This window comes from Microtus ochrogaster, linkage group LG5 (assembly GCF_000317375.1).
Source record: "Microtus ochrogaster isolate Prairie Vole_2 linkage group LG5, MicOch1.0, whole genome shotgun sequence".
Lineage (NCBI taxonomy): Eukaryota > Metazoa > Chordata > Mammalia > Rodentia > Cricetidae > Microtus > Microtus ochrogaster.
In genome coordinates this window covers 8,431,283-8,442,773 of record NC_022031.1, presented here as the reverse complement: position 1 = coordinate 8,442,773, position 11,491 = coordinate 8,431,283, and the positions used below count along the sequence as shown (strand labels likewise).

The 11,491-nt window shown below is 34.3% G+C and overlaps 1 pseudogene; it reads left to right on the top strand.

The window, feature by feature from the left end:
- The window catches only part of LOC101993554, a 103,768-nt pseudogene extending 94,277 nt beyond the window's left edge, over positions 1-9,491 (top strand).
- The last annotated feature ends 2,000 nt before the right edge of the window (positions 9,492-11,491 follow it).

The window sequence follows — 11,491 nt, the reverse complement described above, 5'->3', positions numbered from 1 at the left end:
ACTCCTGCATTGCTGGTGGGAATGAAAACTGGTACAGCCCTTTGGATGTCAATGTGACAAATTCTCAGAAAATTAGGAAACAACCTTCCTCAAGACTAAGTAATACCACTTTTGGGTATATATCCAAAGGATACTCAATTGTGCCACAAGGACATTTGTTCAACTATGTTGATAGCAGCATTGTTTGTCATAACCAGAACCTGGAAACAACCTAAATGTCCTTCAACTGAAGAATGGATAAGGAAAATGTGGTACATTTACACAATGGAAAACTACACAGAAGAAAAAAATGACATTTTGAGTTTTGCAGGCAAATGGATAGAGATAGAAAACATTATTTTGAATGAGAATGAGAAAGACAATTATCACATGTACTCACTCATAAGTGGTTTTTAAACATAAAGCAAAGAAAACCAGACTAGAAACCACAATCCCAGAGAACTTAGACAACAGTGAGGACCCTAAGAAATACATACATAGATCTAATCTACATAGGAAGTAGAAAAAGACAAGATCTCCTGAGTAAATTGGGAGCATGGGGACTTTGGTTGAGGGTTGAAGTGGAGGGGAGAGGCAGGGAGGGGAGCAGAGAAAAATGCAGAGCTCAACAAAAATCAATACAAAAAGAAGTCACCTAATAACCAGCACTTAAAAGAAATAAGAAATTCTGAAAACTATTTAAAACTATAAATAATAATCTCATAACTATTGAATTAAAATATAATCACCAATAAAACATCAAAGTTCCTTGCTTAAGAATATTAAGAATGGAAAATAGAAAATAAATAGTATTTAGCTTAATGAGATACATGGAGTCTAAACATTGGAAGTAGCTCTAGAAACAACTATGGGTTCCAGCAGGTAAATCAAGAACTCAACATATCAATCCCCTGATGAAATGGATCACTCAGACCTTAAGCTTTGCTCTTCTGTATTTAGGCAAAGTAATATGTGAAACAAATATATTTAGCTAGATAATCTGCCAGAAACCAAGCAATTTAAAGAAGCAAATAATGCTGAAACAGCCATAAGTTTTAGAAAAAACATTCAAGACCCTGTGATTAAAAGCAGAATGTCCACATTCAGGAGATAAAACAACCCTCATAGAAGCATGGTTAAAGTTGTTGAATCATAGAAAGATCAGTTTTGTTTTGTAAGCTGATGTAAGAGATCCTTAATAAATAATATCTTTACATGTTCTTATACTATGATGAAACTCATGTGTTACTTTTGTTGGTCAATAAAGAAACTGCCTTGGCCTTTTGATAGGTTAGCCCTTAGGTGGGTGGTGAAGACAGAACAGAATTCTGGGAGGAAGAAAACAGAGTCAGACAGACGCCATGCTTCTCCTACACATATGGACATTAGTTAGACTTATGCTGGTAAGCCATAGTCAAGTGGCAATACAGATATTAGAAATGGGTTAAGGGACTGGAGATAATGGGCCAGGTATTGTTTAAATAAATACTATTTGTATGTTGTTATTTCTGGTGTTAAGCTAGTTGTGTGGAAGCTGGGAGGGACCAAAAGCAGGCTTGCTTGCCTCATCACTACAGTAAGCTGCTCTCAAATTCCTGCTCCAGATGACAAACTAAGAAAAAAAAGCAACTTTTTTCCTTACAAATTGGTCTAGGAGGAACGATGGGCACCAGTGATGTGGTGTTTTCTGTTTTTCTGTCCTTCTTACAGCTTCTGACTCCTTTTTAGAAGCTTCATATGGCTATACATAGAAGTGTGTGCATCATTAATACAATTCTAATGTGTTGTGAGAAATTATTTATATCAAGAACATGTATTTCAGTTGATTTTCACATGTTATTAAACTACTATAAGGTGAACCAAGCTCCAGGCTTGACAAATTCACCTGAGTCTGGAAGGCACAGGTTCTCCCACTGCACAGCTTGCAAAGCACATCATTTTGATGCTTCTTGAATATTTTATTCAGGCCACAATACCAATAACCAGGTGTTCCATGAATAAAATTCATCTTCTAGCACCCAGGTTTAAAAACAGTGTTGTAAAGATTGATAACAAAGACATGGTTCCGAGTGGGAGTCTATAAGAGATCAATGGTGGACTTGGGGTGATGAAACTCAGGGCTTTGAGGGATGTGGAGCTGATTTTGCATAAATGTATGGTGATAAAATTTATAAAAGCACAAAGCAAAACAAAATCAAATTTTAATGTCTGTCAATTTAAAAATGGAGCCAGGCGGTGGTGGTGCACGCCTTTAATCCCAGCACTTGGAAGGCAGAGGCAGTCGGATCTCTGTGAGTTCGAGGCCAGCCTGGTCTAGTTCCAGCTAGTTCTAGGACAGGAACCAAAAGTTACAGAGAAACCCTGTCTCGAAAATCCAATCCAAAAAGAAAAATTAAAAATGGATGACATATGGTGTTCTTATTGAATGTTCATATACCATACATATATAGTACTACTATTCAAAAGTTTACTATTTGAAAGATATTGAAAAGTAGACCTTTTAATTTTTATTTTAATTTTTTTATTTTTACCATTAATTATCTATTTGAAGAATATAATTAGTGTGCTAAAACAGAAGACAGTCGTCTCTTTAGATAATTGATTCTATCTTTTTTTCTGTGTAGGGCAAATAAAATTTTGCTTAACAGTTTTCAGCAACACCACCCTGCACATACAAATGGCAATGGCTGAAATTCCTGGTCAGCATATTCTTTTCTACTCTGTGCAGAGCTGGAGACAGCCCCTGACCTAATAAGATATTTATGAATCTTTCTTCTAGATGAGATCTTTCTTACAACATAATAAGTTGCTTAAAAAAAACCTGTAAGATAAATGGCAATCTGTTTCTTTGATAAACACCATCACCCACAGACATATGTTTTGTTTTATTGTCCAAAGGAACTACTATGCAGTGTTTGTAGATCCAGCTACAGGTGCTGTGGCATAGCATACAAGTTACTCAGAACACTTCAGAGCCTTCTTCGTCTGTAACTTTCCAATAACAAGAGTAGGAACTCTTGTATTGGCATGTCTAAAAGCACACTGGCATTGCTACTGCAGTTTCCTAAATTCACTAATTTTAAATGGCCCTCATGTTTTATTTAAACCACGTTTGAAAACCCTTTTAAAAATAATTGTTTATTTTAAAGATCAAAATAAAATTACATTTTCCCCTTTTCTTTCTTCCCTCCAAACCCACACCACACCTCATAATTTTCTTTCAAAATAATGGACTAATTTTCTTTAACTGATGTTACATGTATATGTGTGTTTGTGAGTGTTTGTATGTGTATGTACATATATATGTGTGTCTACATATTCCTAAGTAATTATAACCTCAGTCCTTTGTATAATGTTACTTGTGTGTATATGTTTTACAAGCTGTACATTTAGTATTGAATAACCATTTGTTATGTTCTTCCCTGGGAAAGACATTCTCCTGCTAGCAGCATTCCTTAGTTGCTTGTAGTTCTTTGTCTATGGTTGAAGCCTCTAGTGCTTTTCCCTTCTAACTTAGAATGTTTTGTGGGAATTTTTTGTTTGTTTTGTTTTGTTTTCCCTTTGGTTTTTCAAGACAGGTTTCTCTGTGAATTGATGCTTGTCCTGGAATTCTCTGTGTAGACCAGGCTGGCTTCGAACTCACAGAGATCTGCCTGCCTCTACCTCCCGAGCGCTGAGATTAAAGGTGTGCACCACCACCACAGGGATTCAAGTTAGTATGCTTATTGCAAGTTAGCATGTTTATTGATGCGCTCTTTGAAAACCTTACAATTTTCAGTGGGCCGTCAATTTTTTGTTTGTTTTGCTTACTTGTTTTTGTTTCTAATAAGACTTATCTGGAGTAAGTTTTGCTGCTTTATTTTAATTTTTGTTTGAGTTTACTAGAACTTCAAAGTATTCTGAAAAGAAATTCCAGGTAGGAAATGCAGGTGCATATTCTGTCCTCGGTAACAGTTTGTAAGAATGAATAACACTGAGGCTTCTGCAGAGGAAAGAAATAGAAAATCCAATTTCTGTAGCCCAAAAGCAGCTATTACTTTAAAATTAGCAGAAAATCATTTTTTTAAAATTTTGTATTATCCTATCTTTAAGCACTCAATAAAAATAAAAGATACATATCATTTTATGAATGCATGAACAATTAAATGAACAGGTCATCTGTTGCTCTGAATCCTCCTTCAGAGACAAAGCACTGATTGATAGCAAGACCTCTGCTATATCGTATAAAGAAGCTGGAGTACAAGTTACTGAAAGAATGTTAGGCCTGCAGCTCACAATGTTTTATAGTTTGGCCCAGATTCTGAGCTTTATAAACCCATGTTATCTCCCTCCCCAGGTAGTAGAAAAGCAATGTAGTAGATCCTGCATGATGTCTTATTACAGAGATGTCAGTTTTATTCAGAAGCATAAACATATTTTTATTCATACATTAGTGCACATAGTGATCAATGATAGTATATATAGCATACTAGAATTTGTTTTTGATCAGTACCAAAGCAATTATTCATAAAACTGAAAACAGAGGCAAAGTTGTGAAAGGAAGAAAAAGAATTATAGGTTTCTTACAGGGGAGGTAATTTTAATATAGACGAGATTGGTCCCAAGTTCTGCCATTTGGATTGATAGATTATCTAGCAGAACTATCATTTCAATAATCTCAATGACAGTGCAGCACTGGATACTTGATACACTGTTATAAATTAAATTTACTGCAAATGTTATTACAGAGAATATGGAAAGAGATCTATTATTTGTGTTTGTGAAAGTTAAGATAGGGAAAATTTAAGATTCTTTGACAAAACATAACAGAAATGATCTATAAGATCTGACTATATTGCCAGTTGTCAGAAATTTCACTCTACCTATTACTTCTTCATCAGTATCTTGAATTATAATGACATGATTCCACTTGTGGGAGAAAATATGATATTAATCAGCTTGAGTGTTACCCTGTAAGGTTGGAGTTTTGTAGTATTTCTCAATCCTGGATGAGTTTAACTTTTAAAATAATTGTCTTGGCGTCTATTATTTTATTTAATACGAAAATCTTATAGTATACAATATACATATAGTGACATTCCTGCACTGACAATAAGAACCATAACAAAAGCAGAAAGGGCTTGTTATAAAGTGTACCGTTTTAACATACATATGTATATCTTCACAAAGTTTTAAAAATTATTTTATTCATATATGAAAAGCTACACATTTTGTGACTAAATATAAATTCACAATAATATCAATAATCTTACTTAAATAGTTTCATGTGAAGTAAAATTAGAATCAGTGTATTGCTCCTAACTATATTGTTTATTGGTAGAATTTATGCCATGTAACTATTATTACATTGTATCATTGTGTTGATTTTCTTTCCTACTTTTAGGTATTATTTCCTACTTTTAGCATATTATCTGTATCTATTAACTTCACTTTCATATTCACCATTTCTTTGGATATGTTTCTGTGGTGTTTGATTAAGAATTGCTCTCAAAGACTCATATATTTGAATACTTAGTCATCAGGGAGAGGCACAAATTGAGAAAGATTAGAAATGTGACCTTTGGAGGAGGGATGGCCTTTTGGAGAAATGGAGAAATCCTCAATGATGTGATTTGAAATTTCGGTAGCCCAAGCCAAGTCCAGTGGTTCTATCTTCTTGTTGTTTGTGGATACAAATGTATAACTCTTAGCTACTTCTCCAGCACCATGTCTGGCTGTGTGCCATCATGCTCCTTGTGATGATGATAATTCTTTTTCCACAATGATAATTGACTAAAATACTAAAATTGTAAGTAAGTCCCAAATAATTACTTTCTTTTATAAGAATTGCTGTGGTCTTGGTGTCTATTTACAGTGTTAGAACAATGACTAAGATAATTCATATATATCACTAATCATCTGTTTTTAATAGAATCTGGAATTCCCTGGAATATGGACTCTAGGCATGTGGGTAGGAGATAATCATGATTACCTTCATTGAGGTTAGAAGACCTTCCTATCATGACTGGCACCATCCCTGGTATGGAATGCTGTATCTTACACCTAGAGAAAGTGTGCTGAGCTAATCATTTATTGCTCTGTGTTTTCTTTGTCCGGAGGTGATGTGTCCAACCAAACTCCTACTCCTGCCAACATACCTTCCCTGCCTGCTGTCATGTCTTCCCCAATGACGGATTGGATCTCAATTGTAAGTCAGAACAAATACATTCTCCCCACAGTTGCTTTTTTATGGGTACTTTATTCGAGTACTTTAGGTAGTCTGGTTTTCATTTCAGAAATCCAGTAGAGATTGAAAAGTTTCTATATACATAAGGAAACGCTCATCTTTTTTCTTTTTTCCATGCCAACTATAATTAACATATCCCTTTTCATTTGGGCTCATATAAATGGGGTCTTTCTTACATTATTCTTATCTCTTTGGGCTTTCTGTCTCCCATTTCCTTTCCATCTAAACTTAATCTTTATAGAAAAATCAACTATCTGAATCAGCATAAAATCAAAGACATTATAACTCTAACTAAACAGGTAGCATTTGAGAAGGCAATTATATTTTATTTTTAAAATCCACAGTTGAATCATTCAAATTAGTTTCAAAAGCTGCAACTTTACATACTTTCCCATTTATTTTGTTTAAAATTTCAGATAATTTCACTATTTTTATGTTTCCTATGTTGGTAAACAACTTTCTCATTTTCTAAATTTTAATATATGAATATTAATTGTTTGTATTTATAATATCTATATGGGTATGTATCTATATCTTAGAGTATATTGCAGCAAAATCTGAATTTGACTAACACTAATTCATAGCTGAAACATTCCATTACTTTTTTAAAAAAAATTAGTGAATAAAATGTTTTCTTTTTCTTAAAGACTAAAGTAAATATTTGGCTTTCTGCACTTATCCTTCACACCTGATACAGCTCATTTGCCTAAATTCTTTATTTTGTTCCACAACTTTACAGATTAAATCAAAGCAAATATCACCTTGAACCTCTGTGAACTTGAAAAGGGATGGAAGGAATTATAAAATAAGAATTAATCTTAGTGTTTTAGTAACTAGTATTGAAGATGATGACCATTAATGTTAGAAAATACTAAACATATCAGTGTCAAAAACTCATATGTTAAAGTGTTTATAAAAGAAGCAGAAATAAAATATAAATCATATGCTTTTCATCTGAGGAACACAAATGAAGATGTCTCATACTTCGAACATGATGATTCATTGGCTGTGTGCTTCATTATCTTTACAGAAATACTATATACTATTTATTTATTGCAATATTATTTTTGTATTGTTACTTGAGCACCTATTTGAACTCTTAGATATTACATTAAGAATATACACAAAACCAAGTCTACCAATAATATAGCGTGCATACCATAAAGTAGCTACCTAGTGTACACACTATGACCTTATAGAGTTTCAATTTTCATAGCTGAAATTTCTTCCCTTTAAACAAGTCCTTATATTTAGTCCTTTCAGCTCCTGGTAACAACTGTTCTGTTCTTGTGGATTTGGCCCTTTTAACAGCAGCATATAAGAGGAACAATGATAGATCTGCTTTACTCAGAGTGGCTCAATTTGTTTAGTGTAAAGTCTTTGAGGATAACAGAAACCAATATGTCAAGGAAGCATCACTTCCATAGGTGTATCAGCAGTTTTCACAATAGCCAAAATGTGAAAATCATCTTATGTCTTGTATCAGATGAAATGGTTAGAGGATCAATGGCGAGAAATGGGTGTTATAACGCCAAGCAAACATTATTAACCTAGATAATCTACTCTAAACACTATTTGTATCATACAGTGTCAGGTAAACTACAAATTTAAGAGTTATCAAACTTTCTTTATAAATAAATAAATCTTCATAACAAATTTATATGTATTAAACATTATGTTGAGATCACATGCCAAGTTGAGATAAGGGACAGAGCAGATGCTTCAATAGGTAAGTATTCTGGTTCAACAATTATGGCAGTTTTGTCTTTATTAACTGTCTTAACAATTTCCTCCCAACAAATTGTAGGTGCATCTTCAAGAATACCCCAAAAGTTCTTCACTTGTCAAATCAATTATTCTCTCAAGTAGATTTTTTTCAGTGTAACATAAAGGATCTGGCTTGTTTGTGTTTCTGTCCTGCCCGGTTCCCCACAACTGTTTAGCACCAAAGAAAATCACACATAGGTCTCCATGAATTATAAAGCTGATTGGCCCATTAGCTCTAGCCTCTCACTGGCTAACTCTCACATCTTGATTAACCCATTTTTCTGATCTATGTTAGCCATGTGGCTCAGTACCTTTTTTCAGTGGGGCAGTTCACATCCTGCTGCTTCGGTGGTCTGGGCAGGAGTGGGAGGAATCAACTTCCTCCTTCCCAGAATTCTCCTGTTCTCATTACATCATTTCTACTTCCTGTCTTGTTTTCCCACCTATATTTCCTACCTGGCCAATCAGCATTTATTTATAACATGATTGATAAAATACAGAAAATTCTCCCATACCATTTCAGTATGTTTTTCCTCAGGGTTTGTAGGAATATGCATATGCTAGCACTTGATTAGGAAAATTCCAATTCCAATCTTGCTGTTTCCCTTATATCCATCCTTCCACAAACATGTTATTTGATATCTAGTCCATCTAGTTTGACTTACTAACTACATTTAATTAAAAACTCTTTAGTATTTATATATGGATATTTACATATTTTGCTCAAAATCTAACTTCAAGTACTAATTTGTTTATCATTGTGCACCAATTATGAGTTAGAGTTTCCCCCTCTCTTACACAGTACGCTTAATAGCTACCTACATAATATTCCTCTTAGATGTTGTCTTCTAGGATCTAATGATGGATAAAGTTTTTAGCACAATACTGTGATTATATAATAGTCTCTCAATAGGTACTCAAAAGATGAAGTAGCTCTTATTTGTGTAACAGTTTATCAGTAAAGGCTGTTAATTAAAAGCAGATTCTACTATAGGTATCAGATATTTTGATGTAGATCTGTGTAGGCTGAGGTAAAAACAAGTTGACCCCATGCTCACAAAACCTGAAAGTAGACCAAAAATAATGTTCAGAATACATGTATATATCTGTACCTGTGGTTCATGAGTTATGAAGAATCCTGTATATATACACACATGTACACTATAGCTCATATAAGATGCATTTAGCTGCATATAGGTCTTCATGTAGCTAAATATCTCAATCAAAATTCTTCAGTGTTAAGTATTTTTAAAATGTAACTATTTGATAATACATGAAATTAGAAGAATATGTGGCTGAAAGTCATGCTAAACACTTTAAAGATTTTTGAAATATGATGAATGGCTTTATACACTATTCTTGAAAGTTCAAAAACTTTTAGTGCAAACAGTATCCTTGTAATTCTGGTGACTGTAACAATTCTAACATTGTGCTGGCTCCTTCCTCTAAAGCAGTGGTTCTCAACCCGCCTAATGCTTCAGTCATTTACTACAGCTCCTCATGTTGTAGTGACCTCTAACGAAAAAATTTTTTCATTGCCACTTCATAAATGTAATTTTGCTGCTTATGATGTAAATATCTATGCTTTCTGATGTTCTTAAATGATCCCGACAAAGGGACATTTAGAACCCAAAGTCATTATGAACAGAGTGGGTATTAGGAAATGAATATGACAAAACATGTCACAGTGTAATATTATATAGTTAAAATATTAATCCATGGGAAGAATCATTTTAGTTACATATTATAAATTCTAGAAAAAAGAACATTGCTATTATTTCTTTAATAATTTTGATTAAAATCAGTGTGAGTTACAAAGCATTGGTTAAATCATGATGTCAACTCTTCTTGTAAGTTTACATTATCTATTAATTTCAGCCTACACCCTGATACAGATCAGCCTATTTAAAATCTATCAGGAAAACAAAATAAAATTGAAAGCCCCAGAAGAGCGAGAACCAATGCTACCTTGATTTTTGGATAAAAGGGTATAACCAGAAGGGCACAGACTGTTTATTTTGCAAGAAAGGGTAGATTCAGAATCTGCAGTGTTTTACACACAGAAGTGTTGTCACAGAACGTGACCATCAGAAGATACTGAAAATCAAAGACAGACTCATGTCTTAGGAGAATAGTAAGATATATGAATGCATCCCTGTTTTTACCTATGGACGTGTCTCCTCTCCATCACTCTTTTTTGGTTCTGCAAAATTTTGTCTGTGGTTTACAAATTAATATCAATCTTCCTACTTAGTACATCAAACAAACTAAAATTCTATTCACAGTTTTGGTTCTCTAATGAGAAAGGCATTCATAAATCCCAGCTTATACAATTTGATCACAAGAGTAAACCAAGGATGTTCTCAGGTGGAATAACATATGTATTACAACAAATGAACAAAGGTGTTAAGATTCTGGCTCACTCTGACAGACTAGATAGTTGTTAGGCGTCCCTCTAAGTGTAACGAGATATGGGGGAAGGGATGCTCATCATTTTCTTGTAAACTGGTTTGCTAAAACAGGACCAAGCCTGGCAAGTCTAGCTCTAGCACTGACTCAAGGAGGGAAGATTCTTAATCACAGGTTCTCCATTCTGAAAATGACAATATTACTGTATGTCTATTCAATAATACACAACATATCAACCATGAGTACAGGTTGGATAATAATATTGTATCAGCTAATTAGCAGATATAAAGAAGGAGCATTATATGATCTGAGCAGGTGATATTTAGGAATACAGACATGATTGCAATAATAGCAATGACAAAAGAGGTTATGAGTTTGAAATGTGGTGAGGAGGGGTATAGAAAATTTGGAAGGAGGGAAGTGAAAGTGAAAATATAATCATAATCTCAAATATATTTTTCTCATTAAACTTGTTTTAATGGGTCTCAAAATTCTGTGATAGATTTTTGGTCAAGTTGTTTCCATTAAAAAGTACTGATTTTGAAAACTAATAACTTAAAACTGCCACACACAAAAAAATGGTCCACAAAACATTCTCCTTTCCTTCTGAAGGTTTTACGATGCATTGTTATCATTAACCAGTCTTTTACTATTAAACTTAAATGGCCAATTGAGACAAACAGTTCTGAGACCATTCTTCCACCACTGATTAAGACTGGGGTGGCAGGTGCTGGGGATGGTATTCATTTAGCCTTCTGAGCTTTCTGGGCAGACTCGGTGACCTTGCCAGCTCCAGCAGCCTTCTTGTCCACAGCTTTGATGACACCCACAGCAACTGTCTGCCTCATGTCACGAACAGCAAAACGACCCAGTGGAGGATAGTCAGAGAAGCTCTCGACACACATGGGCTTGCCGGGAACCATATCAACAATGGCTGCATCACCAGATTTCAAGAATTTCAGGCCATCTTCCAGCTTCTTGCCAGAACGACGATCAATCTTTTCTTTAAGCTCAGCAAACTTGCATGCTATGTGAGCTGTGTGACAATCTAGTACAGGAGCATAGCCAGCACTAATTTGGCCTGGGTGGTTCAGGATAATCACCTGAGCA